The sequence below is a fragment of the Diabrotica virgifera genome, chromosome 7, assembly GCF_917563875.1.
Source record: "Diabrotica virgifera virgifera chromosome 7, PGI_DIABVI_V3a".
NCBI lineage: Eukaryota > Metazoa > Arthropoda > Insecta > Coleoptera > Chrysomelidae > Diabrotica > Diabrotica virgifera.
The window spans coordinates 127,608,126-127,622,587 of NC_065449.1; the positions used below are offsets into that span (position 1 = coordinate 127,608,126).

General features: G+C 30.7%; 3 long non-coding RNA genes across 3 annotated transcripts; all 3 read right to left on the bottom strand.

Moving 5' to 3' along the window:
- Positions 1 to 1,237: 1,237 nt before the first annotated feature.
- LOC126888121 (uncharacterized) lies at positions 1,238 to 2,589 on the bottom strand. Its single transcript, XR_007699407.1, has 2 exons — positions 1,737 to 2,589; positions 1,238 to 1,680 (listed from the first exon to the last, which is right to left on the bottom strand). It is a non-coding gene; the product is annotated as an uncharacterized LOC126888121 (long non-coding RNA).
- A 1,786-nt stretch (positions 2,590 to 4,375) lies between these two features.
- Positions 4,376 to 5,365, bottom strand: LOC126888119 (uncharacterized). The gene is made up of 2 exons (XR_007699405.1): positions 5,024 to 5,365; positions 4,376 to 4,967 (listed from the first exon to the last, which is right to left on the bottom strand). It is a non-coding gene; the product is annotated as an uncharacterized LOC126888119 (long non-coding RNA).
- A 4,939-nt stretch (positions 5,366 to 10,304) lies between these two features.
- On the bottom strand, positions 10,305 to 13,230 carry LOC126888124 (uncharacterized). The gene is made up of 3 exons (XR_007699410.1): positions 12,615 to 13,230; positions 11,729 to 11,886; positions 10,305 to 10,485 (listed from the first exon to the last, which is right to left on the bottom strand). It is a non-coding gene; the product is annotated as an uncharacterized LOC126888124 (long non-coding RNA).
- Between the last annotated feature and the right edge of the window lie 1,232 nt (positions 13,231 to 14,462).

Here is a 14,462-nt window from a genome sequence, read left to right on the forward strand (position 1 = left end):
TTTATCACCAATATAATTCCTATCCTCTGACATGTTCTACGTGTCGGAATTATTAAAATGCCCAACATAGAGAGAGACATACTTTATTGATACAATGTACCAAAAGGCCATCGACCAAAGTCTTTCAGCCAACTGCCCAACATATTTTTCGGACAAAAATTTTTTCATATATTATAATATACAAAGTTTGCTATTGAATAAACTTAAAAACAACCTGCTAGTTTTCACAATCATAAACTTGTCAGGATGGCACGTTCCACAATTAAGGCTTCCCCTGTTCCAGTGTTTCTATACATCAAAGTGTGTCCAACTAGACACCGTTAAGCTATTAACAAATTTGAGCTTGCTATCAATCAACTTTTTTTTGGTATGCGGTATCCAGGCCTAGGTACGAAATTTTTAAAAGTAGACGTTTTAAAAAAAATTTAATTATACAGTTTAAACAGCTTTTTCAAAACTATTTACAATCATATTATTTGTTGTCATTTCATGGAATTAAGCATAATCCAAATTTAATATAAGTACTATGAAAAAAGAACTAGAGGGAGATATAATCTATTTTTTAATACGATTCTTTGATCACAACCAACTAACTCTTGAGATAAACTGGGAATGCAGTAGACATCCCTTTATGATGCTCATACAGAAGCACATTTCCAAGCAATCTCACATTACAAAGTTGTTGCTGGCATCCTATAAAGGGAAAAAATAATTATTTTGCATGGTTACATTATCTTGAAGCTGTATTCGATAAAAAATTCTGAAACGAGAAAGCTCACTTTAATACTTATCCGGGCAAGACATTTTACTTCCATATAAAAGACATGGCATTTCGGGCCTATTGAGCCCCACTTGCCCGGATAAGGGTTAAAACAGTAAAAGAAAACGCAGCAGCATAAGGTACTGTTGGTTGGGAGCACTCTGAAGACCACCATGTGTTCGTTGTTCTCTGATAATACCATCAATACAGATAGAATTATTTCTACGAGTATGGCTATGTCAAACGAAATAAGGATTGAGAGACCTTTTAGATGCTCTCAGTGAAACAAATGCAATTTTAGAGCCACAACCAAATACTAGGAACGCTAAGGAAGAAATTCCTCTTATTAAAAAAAGAATGGAGGGACAATTCTTGTTAACAAATTCTGCTTAACAATGGAGGAGGAAGATATATGAAAGGTTGTGTTAAGTACAATACATTTAGTTTTTATCTAAGCATGAAAATAAATATTATGACCACATTTGTACTACATTTATTTTCAAACAAACCAGTTTTTTATTGATTCACAAAAAATTTTTATTGATTACGATTTACAATTAACCCATTCGCAGATACGACTAATATGCATGTACTTACAAAGGGAAATTACTGTCTGCATATGAAGATGTGTCCACAAATGTGTTAATACAATATTTACAATAAAATTATATTATAGAATATTTACAATAAAATTAAACTCAATATACACATTGATATTCAAGATTAGTTATTTCCAATTTTTTGTAATTCTATATTATTTGGGTGAAAATCTTATGTCCAGAGCTCTTTGGCAAACCAAACGTATCCCCAGCAACAAATTCTCTGGTTTACTTAGCATCCACATCATAAACATTAATTTTTTCCAATAGAATTATTCTGTTTTCAAATTGGTGGATATGACCAATACAATTAAATAGTTCCTGGAAATATAACAATATAATATACATGATGTTATTAATTTGTTATACAATTTTACCTGGAAAGTAGTTCTGGACATACGAAAATGTTCTCTAAATTGGATATTGAATTATGGTTTATATATATTTAATTTCATCTCATCCTTCTGGAATAATTGTGAGGCAGGTACATCTGCTAAATGTATAACGGCATTTGCTAATTTCGTCCCCAAACAAAAATTCTTCAAGAATATTATCCATTTTAGCTTAGACACAGTTTCAGTTTTATTTAAAAACAAAACTGTCTAGGTTATAAATTATATAAACAAAGAATAAAAAAATAAACAAATGGAACACAGAACACTCTCAATCGAATGTCAAACGTCAGTCGTTCACTAGTAAAAAAACTGTCAGCGTTTCAGCGCAAATTAATCGGATTGCACTCGGATTATTCTGGTGAACGCAACCATTGGTTGCGTTCATCAAACAGAGAGCTTGGAATCGGATTGCAATCGGATTGGAAGCTCTTTTACTAGTGAACGGTGCGCTGAATTAATCGGATTGGAAGCGCTCGCCTTTTTATTCAGCCTTAAATTTGTTATTTTGCTGTGATAGCTGAATCCCGCCAACTTTAAAATTAAGTTCAAAGTAAAATGGACAATTTAATTAAAATTGAATATAAATACAATAATTATTGTATGTAATGTATTGTAAATATTTGTAGTTCTTATTTATATGTATCCTATATATAGTTAATATCTAAATTAAGTTAGAACTATTTGTGTTTTTTTATTTATATAGTTACTAGAAATATTAACACAATATGTGTATAGTAGGTACCTAACTCATTTATTTTCCAACAATCCAGTTTTTGATTGATTCACAAATCTTATAAAAATTGGTATTGATTGCATACCAACTATTTGTAATTAATATTTATCTACAATAAAATAAATTTAATATAGGTAGGTAGGTACCTATACAATAATACTCCATTAGTTATTTTCAATAATATTTCCAATTTTTTATTCTTCTTCACCCACCGTTATATTATTAATTTCTTTATTTAGCATACCTACTCAATATTGCATTTATCCAGAACATTATTGCCTTCTATATTATAAAATTGTGTAAAACACAATGTTCGTTAATCGAATATTTTCTGTATCAAATTTTAATCCTCTAAATTTGCATTTTATTAGTTCAAACCTTTCTACAGCTGACCGAATCTTTAATTTATTATCAAAATTTTCTTGTTCTTGTAGTAAACGTTTATTATTCTGGTAAGATATCATTAAGTTAAGTATCTAGATATGCCGAATTTTGAATGAGATATATATTCGCTGGTAAAATGGAATCTGCTCGAGTTAAATAGTTAATAGGCCTGGATCCTGCATACCAAAAGAAAGTTTATTAATAGCAAGCTGAAAATTTATTATTAGCTTAACGGTGTCTAGTCTCGGACAAACTTTGATGTTTTAATTTAAAACAAACACTGGAACGGGAAGTTTTAATTGTTGAACAGGTTACAGGTTTCGAACGCCAGACTACAAAAACGTCTCATGTATTGTGTCGGACAGAACTTCCAATTGATTTGCTACTCTTTCATTAGCATGCAAAATCAGACTGCTATTTATCACCAATATAATTCCTATCCTCTGACATGTTCTACGTGTCGGAATTATTAAAATGCCCAACATAGAGAGAGAGACATACTTTATTGATACAATGTACTAAAAGGCCATCGACCAAAGTCTTTCAGCCAACTGCCCAACATATTTTTCGGACAAAAATTTTTTCATATATTATAATATACAAAGTTTGCTATTGAATAAACTTAAAAACAACCTGCTAGTTTTCACAATCATAAACTTGTCAGGATGGCACGTTCCACAATTAAGGCTTCCCCTGTTCCAGTGTTTCTATACATCAAAGTGTGTCCAACTAGACACTGTTAAGCTATTAACAAATTTGAGCTTGCTATTAATCAACTTTTTTTTGGTATGCGGGATCCAGGCCTAGGTACGAAATTTTTAAAAGTAGACGTTTTAAAAAAAATTTAATTATACAGTTTAAACAGCTTTTTCAAAACTATTTACAATCATATTATTTGTTGTCATTTCATGGAATTAGGCATACTCCAAATTTAATATAAGTACTATGAAAAAAGAACTAGAGGGAGATATAATCTATTTTTTAATACGATTCTTTGATCACAACCAACTAACTCTTGAGATAAACTGGGAATGCAGTAGACATCCCTTTATGATGCTCATACAGAAGCACATTTCCAAGCAATCTCACATTACAAAGTTGTTGCTGGCATCCTATAAAGGGAAAAAATAATTATTTTGCATGGTTACATTATCTTGAAGCTGTATTCGATAAAAAATTCTGAAACGAGAAAGCTCACTTTAATACTTATCCGGGCAAGACATTTTACTTCCATATAAAAGACATGGCATTTCGGGCCTATTGAGCCCCACTTGCCCGGATAAGGGTTAAAACAGTAAAAGAAAACGCAGCAGCATAAGGTACTGTTGGTTGGGAGCACTCTGAAGACCACCATGTGTTCGTTGTTCTCTGATAATACCATCAATACAGATAGAATTATTTCTACGAGTATGGCTATGTCAAACGAAATAAGGATTGAGAGACCTTTTAGATGCTCTCAGTGAAACAAATGCAATTTTAGAGCCACAACCAAATACTAGGAACGCTAAGGAAGAAATTCCTCTTATTAAAAAAAGAATGGAGGGACAATTCTTGTTAACAAATTCTGCTTAACAATGGAGGAGGAAGATATATGAAAGGTTGTGTTACAATACATTTAGTTTTTATCTAAGCATGAAAATAAATATTATAACCACATTTGTACTACATTTATTTTCAAACAAACCAGTTTTTTATTGATTCACAAAAAATTTTTATTGATTACGATTTACAATTAACCCATTCGCAGATACGACTATATATGCATGTACTTACAAAGGGAAATTACTGTCTGCATATGAAAATGTGTCCACAAATGTGTTAATATAATATTTACAATAAAATTATATTATAGAATATTTACATTAAAATTAAACTCAATATACACATTGATATTCAAGATTAGTTATTTCCAATTTTTTGTAATTCTATATTATTTGGGTGAAAATCTTATGTCCAGAGCTCTTTGGCAAACCAAACGTATCCCCAGCAACAAATTATCTGGTTTACTTAGCATCCACATCATAAACATTAATTTTTTCCAATAGAATTATTCTGTTTTCAAATTGGTGGATATGACCAATACAATTAAATAGTTCCTGGAAATATAACAATATAATATACATGATGTTATTAATTTGTTATACAATTTTACCTGGAAAGTAGTTCTGGACATACGAAAATGTTCTCTAAATTGGATATTGAATTATGGTTTATATATATTTAATTTCATCTCATCCTTCTGGAATAATTTGAGGTAGGTACATCTGCTAAATGTATAACGGCATTTGCTAATTTCGTCCCCAAACAAAAGTTCTTCAAGAATATTATCCATTTTAGTTTAAGACAGTTTCAGTTTTATTTAAAATAAAAACAAAACTGTCTAGGTTTAGGTTATAAATTATATAAACAAAGAATAAAAACATAAACAAATGGAACACAGAACACTCTCAATCGAATGTCAAACGTCAGTCGTTCACTAGTAAAAAAACTGTCAGCGTTTAAGCGCAAATTAATCGGATTGCACTCGGATTATTCTGGTGAACGCGACCATTAAATTGATCAGGGCCCTGATTCTAAATCAAATTTCGACACTAAACAAGTCGCTTTCAATATGGCGATGGCGACTGTCGAAATTATTTGACACGGAGATGAATGAATGGCCAAAAGCGAGGTTAGGTTTAGTTTAGATGTGTTTTGTTTATTTCTTGCAAGGAAAACTAAATCAAAAGGTATTATAATATAGCTGGGTTTAATTGAAATTTGCTTGTTTTGAGGAATTAGATAGAATAGTATTAAATTAGAAATATAATAATTGAGAATGTCCACAACATGAATCATCAACTCAATGAAAGATGTGAGGTAATAATCTGGGAAAATTAGTAAAAAACAAGGAAAATTAATTACCAGCTATTTTATTGCTGGACATGCTGAAATAAAATCTTCAAGATTTCCTATATTAGTAATATAGCTGTGCAAAGTCCACAGAAAGTGTGCTATTTTGTTTATAAACAAATTAGCGCTCCGAAATCTTTTTTTTTTATTATTGCTCTAAAACTCCGAAAATTTTAACTTTAAACCAAAACACTCACATAAAAATTGACAGTAATTTAATTCTGCACATTAATAATTTATTCCAATTTCCTTCGACGGAAATTTTCTTTGGAAAATTCGGGTTTTCCAAACAAAATCTTTAATTTTCAACTAAAATTTGAGGGAAGTAATTATTTATCAATAATTAAATAATTTGGTGACAGTGACATAAATCTTTTTTGTTATGAGTGTCTTGAAGATATGAAAATTTGTATGTACAAAGAAGACCGGAATTAAAAGGTATCTAATGGTTCAAAGATTAAAATCCTGTTGTTTATAACTCTGTCGCAAATGCCGGTCAAATTTGACCGGTTATACCTGGAATCACTCCTCGCAATTCAATTTGTTTTTCTTCGAAAAGGACACAGAAGCCGTGCTCTTTTCAACAGCGTTAACTTAATTTAATTTAATCTAATATTTTCTGAGGGGTTCTATTTGTTTATAAGCCAAAAAATTGTTTCTTTATAACATTCCCGAGACCGCTCAAATGGTCCAATTTCAATCCTGTAAGGTACGTTGAATAGGTATAGTGCTTTTTTATATGAAAATCATAGTTATTCTGGTGTATCATAATCTTTCTGGTTATTATTTCGACCGAAATTTTTTAATTAACATTTTAATTATTGCTAAACTATTGGTTAGATTGTCGCCGGTCTCCTGATATACAGAGAGGGGCTAAATTATGGAATAAATTCATTTTCTCTAAAATGGACGATTTTAGAGAAAAATCCCGAAACAGGTCGATTTTTATTTTTAAATTAAATTTCTTGGCATATATTTCAAACTAGTGACGTCATCCATCCGAGCGTGATGACGTAATTATTTTTTTAAATAGGAATATGGGTTCGTGTTGTAGCTCATTTACAAAGGCGTTCAATTCTCTATTCAGTATTATAAACATTAGTTTCATTATTTATACAGGGAGGCCAAGAAAAATTTTGAATTAAATTAATTGACGCAAGAAGAAGAATGCATGTAATTTATTTAACTCAAAATACATTGTATTGCTGTCAGAAAATAGAAAAAAATGTTTATTTTGCAAATAAACATTGCTTTTAGCTTAAATTAAAAGTTCAAACTGCCAATAGGTAGGAGGGAGTCTGTTTGTGATTTAATTTAAGCGAAAAGAAATGTTTATTTGTGAAATAAACCTTTTTTTCTATTTTCTGACAGCAGTACAATGTATTTTGAGTTAAATAAATTACATACATTCTTCTTTTTGCGCCAATTAATTTAATTCAAAATTTTTTTTTGGCAACCATGTATAAATACCTAATGATATTAATGTTTATATTACTGAATAGAGAATTAAACGCCCTTTCAAATGACCTACCACACGACCCCTATTCCCATTAACAAAATTATCGATTACGTCATCACGCTCAGATGGATGACGTCACTAGTATGAAATATATGCCAAAAAATTGTAATTTAAAAATAAAAATCGACCTCTTTCGGGATTTTGCTCCAAAATCGTCCGTTTTAAAGAAATGAATTTATTCCATAATTTAGCCCCTCTGTATAATCTACTATAATAAATCTTTCATGTCTTCAATTATTTAATTATTGATAAATAATTAGGTACTTCCCTAAAATTTTAATTGAAAATGGCAGATTTTTTGGGAAAACTCGGATTTTCTGAGTAAAATTTTTGTTGAAGGAAATCGGAAAAAAAATAACTTTGTGCAGAACTAAATTACGGTGAATTTTTATTTGAGTGTTTTTGGCTCAAAGGAAAAAATATAGGAGTTACAGACCACTAATTGAAAAAAAAAAGAAGATTTAGGAGTGCTAATTTGTTTATAAATAAAATAACACACTTTCTGCGGACTTGTCATACCCCATATTACTAATATATGCAATCTTAAGATTCGATTTTAGCAATAAAATAGCTGGTAAATAATTTTTCCCAAAAATGGTATTTTTTCGATAATTTTCCCAGACTATCAACAAAATCCAAGAAACCGAAGCGCCAACCCAAATTCTGAGCAGTCTCAACATAATAAGGTTAATATCCCCAAGAATCGCGCGGTGTCGAAATGAAATTGCGACTGTCGAAATGAATTAGAATCAGGCCCCAAGTTATTCAAGGCCAAATTTGACGTGTTCTCAAAGCACAATTTGACATCCATATTTGTTCGTTATTAACTTGACGCCAATAAATTCGTGAATTTCTTGAAAGCAAAATTTTCTTGTCCTCAAAAAAATTGAAGGAACTTGGAATAAATGTTGTAAAAATGTCAATATTTTCAGTAGTACCAATGCAATGATTTTTTTATTAGAAGCTTTTGAATGTCGTTTGTTTCTTTGTTTGAGTAAAGTGTTTGATTTGAAACAGAATAGAATAGAACAGATTAATAAAATAAATAAAATAGAGAGATAGATTAGAATAGATATATAGTATAAAATAAACTGAAATAGAATAGAGTAGAATATAATAGAATAGATGTAATATATATGTAGATACTTACTAATAAAGTATTTGATTTAAAACAGAATAGAGTAGAATGTAACAGATTAAATGAAATATATAGATAGATTAGAATAGATATATAGTATAGAATAAAGTAAAATATAATATAATAGGTGAAATGATTGTGAAAAGCAATAGTTTTAAGTACCTAGGATCGGTATTACAGAGTAATGGAGAAATAGATGGAGATGCATGCAGTAGAATTAGGGCTGGATGGATGAAGTGGAAAGAAGCGAGTGGTGTGTTGTGACAGAAAAATTCCAATGAAGCTGAAGGGAAAATTCTATAAAACAGCCACAAGACCGGCTATGATGCGCGGAACTGAATGTTGGGCAGTGAAAAAGAAAGCGGAACAACGAATGCATGTGGTGGAAATGAGAATGCTTAGATGGATGAGTGGAGTGACAAAGAAGGATAAAATTAGATATGAGTATATTAGGGGAAGTCTAGGTGTGGCACCAATTGATGCCAAAATGAGAGAGCATAGGTTAAGATGGTTTGGTCATGTTCAACATCGAGACGTTAATCACCCAATACGAAGAATAGCTGAAGTGCAGATTCCTGGAAGGAGTAGGAGAGGAAGACCAAAGAAGACGATAAGGCAGGACATGTTGGTAAAGGGGATTAACATTGATATGACTCAAGATAGAATTGTGTGGAGAAATGCAATTAGGGAAGCCGACACTGCATAGGGATAAGGCAGAGAGAATGATGATGATGATAATAGGTGTAATGTGTAGATACTTATATAGAATAGGTTTGAAATAGAGTAGAATATAATAGAATAAAGATACTATATACCTACATCCCTAATAGCACAAGGATGTCCTTCACAGACTTTAGGGAGGTCCGTTTTCGTCCAAGGAACGTCCTATTTTGGTCCAAATGTCGCGCTACCGAATGTCTGTTGGACGTCCACTTAAGGTCCGAAGGGACGTACATTTGACCTTAATCGGACGTCCTAGGGGACGTAAATTGGACCTTAACAGGACGTCCTATTTTGGTCCAAATGCCACGTTGCCAAACGTCCAATGGACGTCCACCTAACGTCCGAGGGGACGTTCAGTGAATGTCAATTGGACCTTCATAGGATGTCCCAGTTTGGTCCAATGTCTTGCTGCCAAACGTCCATCTAACGTCCTGAGAGGACCTCCGGTGGACGTCTAGCATCGATATTTAGACCTGTGGAGAATGTATGGTGGGAAATAAAAAATATATTTTTAAGGAACTTCCCTAATAACACAAAACATTCCATGAATGTTCCTGGAATGTACACACAGGACATTGAAAACATTCCTGGAACGTCCCCAAATGCACACGAATGTCCCTGGAAAGTCCCAGGAAAGTGCTGTGTCAGCATTTTAAATATTCTTAGAATGTTCTGTTGGAACATTCCATGAATGTCTACGAATGTTCTTTGGACATTCACAGTCTATTTTTTAGACTGAATGTCTTGTTGGAACATTCCATGAATGTTCTTTGGACATTCACAGTATATTTTTAGACTGAATGTCTTGTTAGAACATTCCATGAATGTCTACGAACGTTCTTTGAACATTCACAGTATATTTTTTAGACATTCACTGAAATATATCGTCAGTAATGTGACAATACCTCCTATGTTTTTTCATGAGGTTTGCAGGAGACGAAAAACATTTTTTAAGGTCACTTTCTGTTTTCGTACGTATTCTGACTTTTTTGTAGTAAATAGATAGTTGAATTTACTGCAAAACAAGTCAAAAAATATATGAAAACAGGAGGTGGCCGAAACAAGTTTTTAGTCTATCTTACAAATCTCTTGAAAAAAACAGATAGGAGGTATTGTCACATCACTGACGATATGTGGCCATACCAAATAATACATCCTTGATAAATATAAACATTTTTATTGCAAAAAATCTTTACATACATTTTTTAATGTAATTTACTGACATTCCTAAATATTATAAAAAAATGTGTCACATTTGCTTTGTAAACCTTTCTTTTGCTTTTCGTAGCCACATATTCCGTTTCCTTTCTGGTTTTTTGTAGACCACTTCTCTCAGCTGATTCTAAAAGAAAATAAAATAAAAGGTAATTTTTCTATCCTTTACAATTAACAATCAGAAGAAATATTATTTACAGGTAATAATACGCATAAATAATAATAATAAAAAAATAAATATTAAATAATATTTAAATAAATAATAAATAATATTTAATAAATAAAATAATAATAATGAACATTTTGTATTTTGACAACGACATCCGACGTGGAAGTAGAAACCTTAATAAAATTATTTTTTCAAGTAAATTGTGGCTTATTTCCTCATTAGAATAGTTAATTACAAAAAAGCCACAAAGAAATAGATTTTTCACAAACAAATAAGTATTTAGTATTTATTATATTTATTGTTTTTATTATTTACTTTAATGACCTACTGGTACATTATTTGACAAATAATGACATTTCGAAGTCTGTTAAGTATGATATAACGCCCTTGGGCATTAAATTTAAGTAACGACTTAGATACTGTCAAGTTGACAAATATCAACCTAAGTAAAACTATGGTTACCACAATTATGTTACTACTGTTACTGGTAAATGTACTTATTTAAAAACTAATCAATTCAAAATTCATTCAAATTTTTCGCATATAAAGAATAATTTAGTCAGACATTAAACGTTGAAGGCACCACAGGTATTATAATAATAACGCTTTCGGTCAACGTATATCCCTCAGGCCCTTGTTAAAAACACCATTGACCTCAAGCGTTATTATCCTTATAATACCCTTGGTACCTTAATAACTGTAACATAAGATTATACCTTAATTCTTGTTTTCTATTTCTGATGTTTTTATTTATTTACATTGAATATTAATCTGTTTTGTTGTATAATCTACTTCGCAATAATTATGTGATATATTTGACTTAAAATGAATTCAAACACTTTTTGCAGTTGGGCAACAATGTCAACTTAGATCTCCGATGTAGATAATGAATTACAACAGTATCTATATTGTACAGACTGTATTATTAATTAGGTTATTTATTTATTTATTTATTGAAATATACATCCACCAGGTATAAACCCATAAAGGTGTACATAAGAAAACTACATACATTGACTGAACACTTGATGACAAAATATAAAATAAAATAAAGAATAACCAAAAATGTTTCTGTTGTTAATACACATACACAATAATAAACAAAGACCTTAATAAAGAAAAATAACATGGCATCAATTCGATAAGCTATTGCGTATTTCGCGTTTAAAGATGTTAAAACCAAGAAAAAAAATGCATATACCTGTGTGACATAAGCTATTGGAACAGCACAGTCTCTTAAACGAACAGATGAAAGTGAAGTTCTGTCAATATCTTTTTCTAAAAAGTGTTTTGAACATACTCCTCTATTAACAAATCTGATCTATACTTCATGTTTTCTTCGTAGGATCTTCTGGAAAGCTAAAAATACAAAATATATGCATTACTAAGCATTATTAACAAATTTTAGTTTTAAATAAAAAATATGATTAATGGACTCACAAAATATTATAAAACAGCTTAGAAATTGTTTATTAGTATAGTCGGTTCCCCAAACTCTGACACAACTGGCTAGTGATTTTAGTAGGTAATTTTTTTGTTTTTGGCCAATTTTGCCAAAATTACAGTAATTATTAACTATTTAGTTATTATTTTTTTTGCCAATTTTACCAAATTGGCAAAATTATTTACTAAAATCACTAGCCGGTTGTGTCTGAGACTCAGTAGTACTGAGACTGAGTTTAGCAAATCGACTATAATATTCTGTGTATTCATTAGTTGGTACTGCATATTATAGTGTGTGGTCTACCATCCTATTTATAAAGGCATACATTAGCAAAAACGCAAAAAGAATTACTTTAGTTTTACAAATCCTATTGTTATTATCTCTATTTACTATTTTAGTTAGGAATAAGCGAAGTTTGTGGCTTATTCACAATTATTATTAAAATAATAAATGGATATGACCAATAATTATTAACTTATAAAATAAAATAATAATTCTTCTGATTTATGCCTTTTATTCACTTTGTTATATTATCTAGGTTACTTAAAAGATTTTTTATGAATAGTATTATTAGGGTATTAATAGTATTAATTTATTTTCTGAAATACAGGGCATGCCTTCGTTTACATATTTGCATACTAACCTTTTAATAGGGCTTTTCATTCACAGTCATTTGTTTGGAGCTTCTGTCATAATTGAAACGTTATTCCTGCAGATTTTTTTATCTACATTATTTGTTTCTGCTACTCCAACTGCGTTAAAAACAGGACACCATTTTATTCACTATGTTAATAATACTATTAAAGCTATTATAAAAGTATCCGAATTAAAAAAATATTCTTAAAAAGCACAAATAACAACGATCCACCCACGGCAAAGCAAGGTGACCAAGATGAAGATGCCAAGATGGCCGAAGCGAGGTCGTTGGTTGGTCGTTTTTAGTCACGTGATGCCCTCTCAAGCGCCATGCACAAAAATATATGCACGGCGAATTTGAAAATGAACGCAAAAGAAATAAATATAAATGCCTCTCTTGGGTTTTGCATAAGTTATAAGTATTTTTTTTATTAACAAAATCGCATTCCAAATTGAATATTCGCGAACAATAATTTTTATTACATTTGTATGTTTATAATATTGTATTAATTGAACTTGGGAAACTCTTTAAATTTGACATATTATTGCACTGTAGGCCTAAAGTGTCACTTAGTTTGTCTGGTATGTTATAAGTAATGTTGTATCTGTTACACGTATGTATTATTTCGCAACTTAAAATATAGGAACATTGGTAGTATGTTCACAGAATGTCTTATGGTAACATTCCAGGAATAATTTAAACAGATGTTCACCGAATGTTCCCTAAATGTCCAGGACATTCAAATATTGATAGAACTTTGGTAGTACATTCCTGGAATGTTGTGTGTTGTTAGGGTTATATTACATCTTATATTAAATTACAATTATTGGATATTACATTATTTACATTAAATTACAATACACTTCTCCAAGAAATTAACGCACCACCTTAAAAATAGGGCATTTTTGATGTCTCGAATTTTCTAAACCTGTTGTCTCATCTGAGTGATTTTTTTATAATATAGCCTAGGCTATAGGTTACATCCTTAAGCTTGTCATGCACTGGTAGCTATACTGTAATATATGTATATTATATCATATCGCTCTCTATAGTAATGAGTGAGCCTGCAGACAGGGAACTAATGGTTCCGTATGTGCAGGCTCACTCATTACTATAGAGAGCGACGTGATATAATATATATTACAGTATAGCTCCCCGTGCATGACAAGCATAAGGCAGTAACCAGCTATAGCCTCAGGCTATATTATTATAAAAAAATCACTTAGATGGGACAACAGGTTTAGGAAATTCGAGACATCAAAAATGCCCAATTTTTAAGGTGGTGCGTAATGCACTGTATATATAGGTAAACTTATATACAGGCTGTAACAAAAATAAAATTTTTGTGTTTATTTAGTTGGCTATCTATTATAGTGTACAATCATCTAGAATATTTTGAACAAACTAAAAACATGAATATATCATCGAAAAAATAATAAAAAGGTCTTAAAATGCTTGGTTAGATATTAAGATCTAGTTAAAAAGAAACCAAAAACTGTATATTTTCTACAGAACGTAGATTATGAATTTTTAAGCCAGCTAATCCCATTTATTATACAGGGTGTCCCGAAAAGATTGGTCGTAAATTAAATCACATATTCTGGGACCAAAAATAATTTGAATGAACCTAACTTACCTTAGTACAAATATGCACACAAAAAAAGTTACAGCCCTTTGAAGATACAAAATGAAAATTCGATTTTTTCGAATATATCGAAAACTATTAAAGATTTTTTATTGAAAATGGACATGAAGCAATATTATTGCAGTAACATCTTAAAGAAAAATTATAGTGAAATTTGTGCACCCCATAAAAATTTTATGGGGGTTTTGTTCCCTTTAACCCCCCCAAAC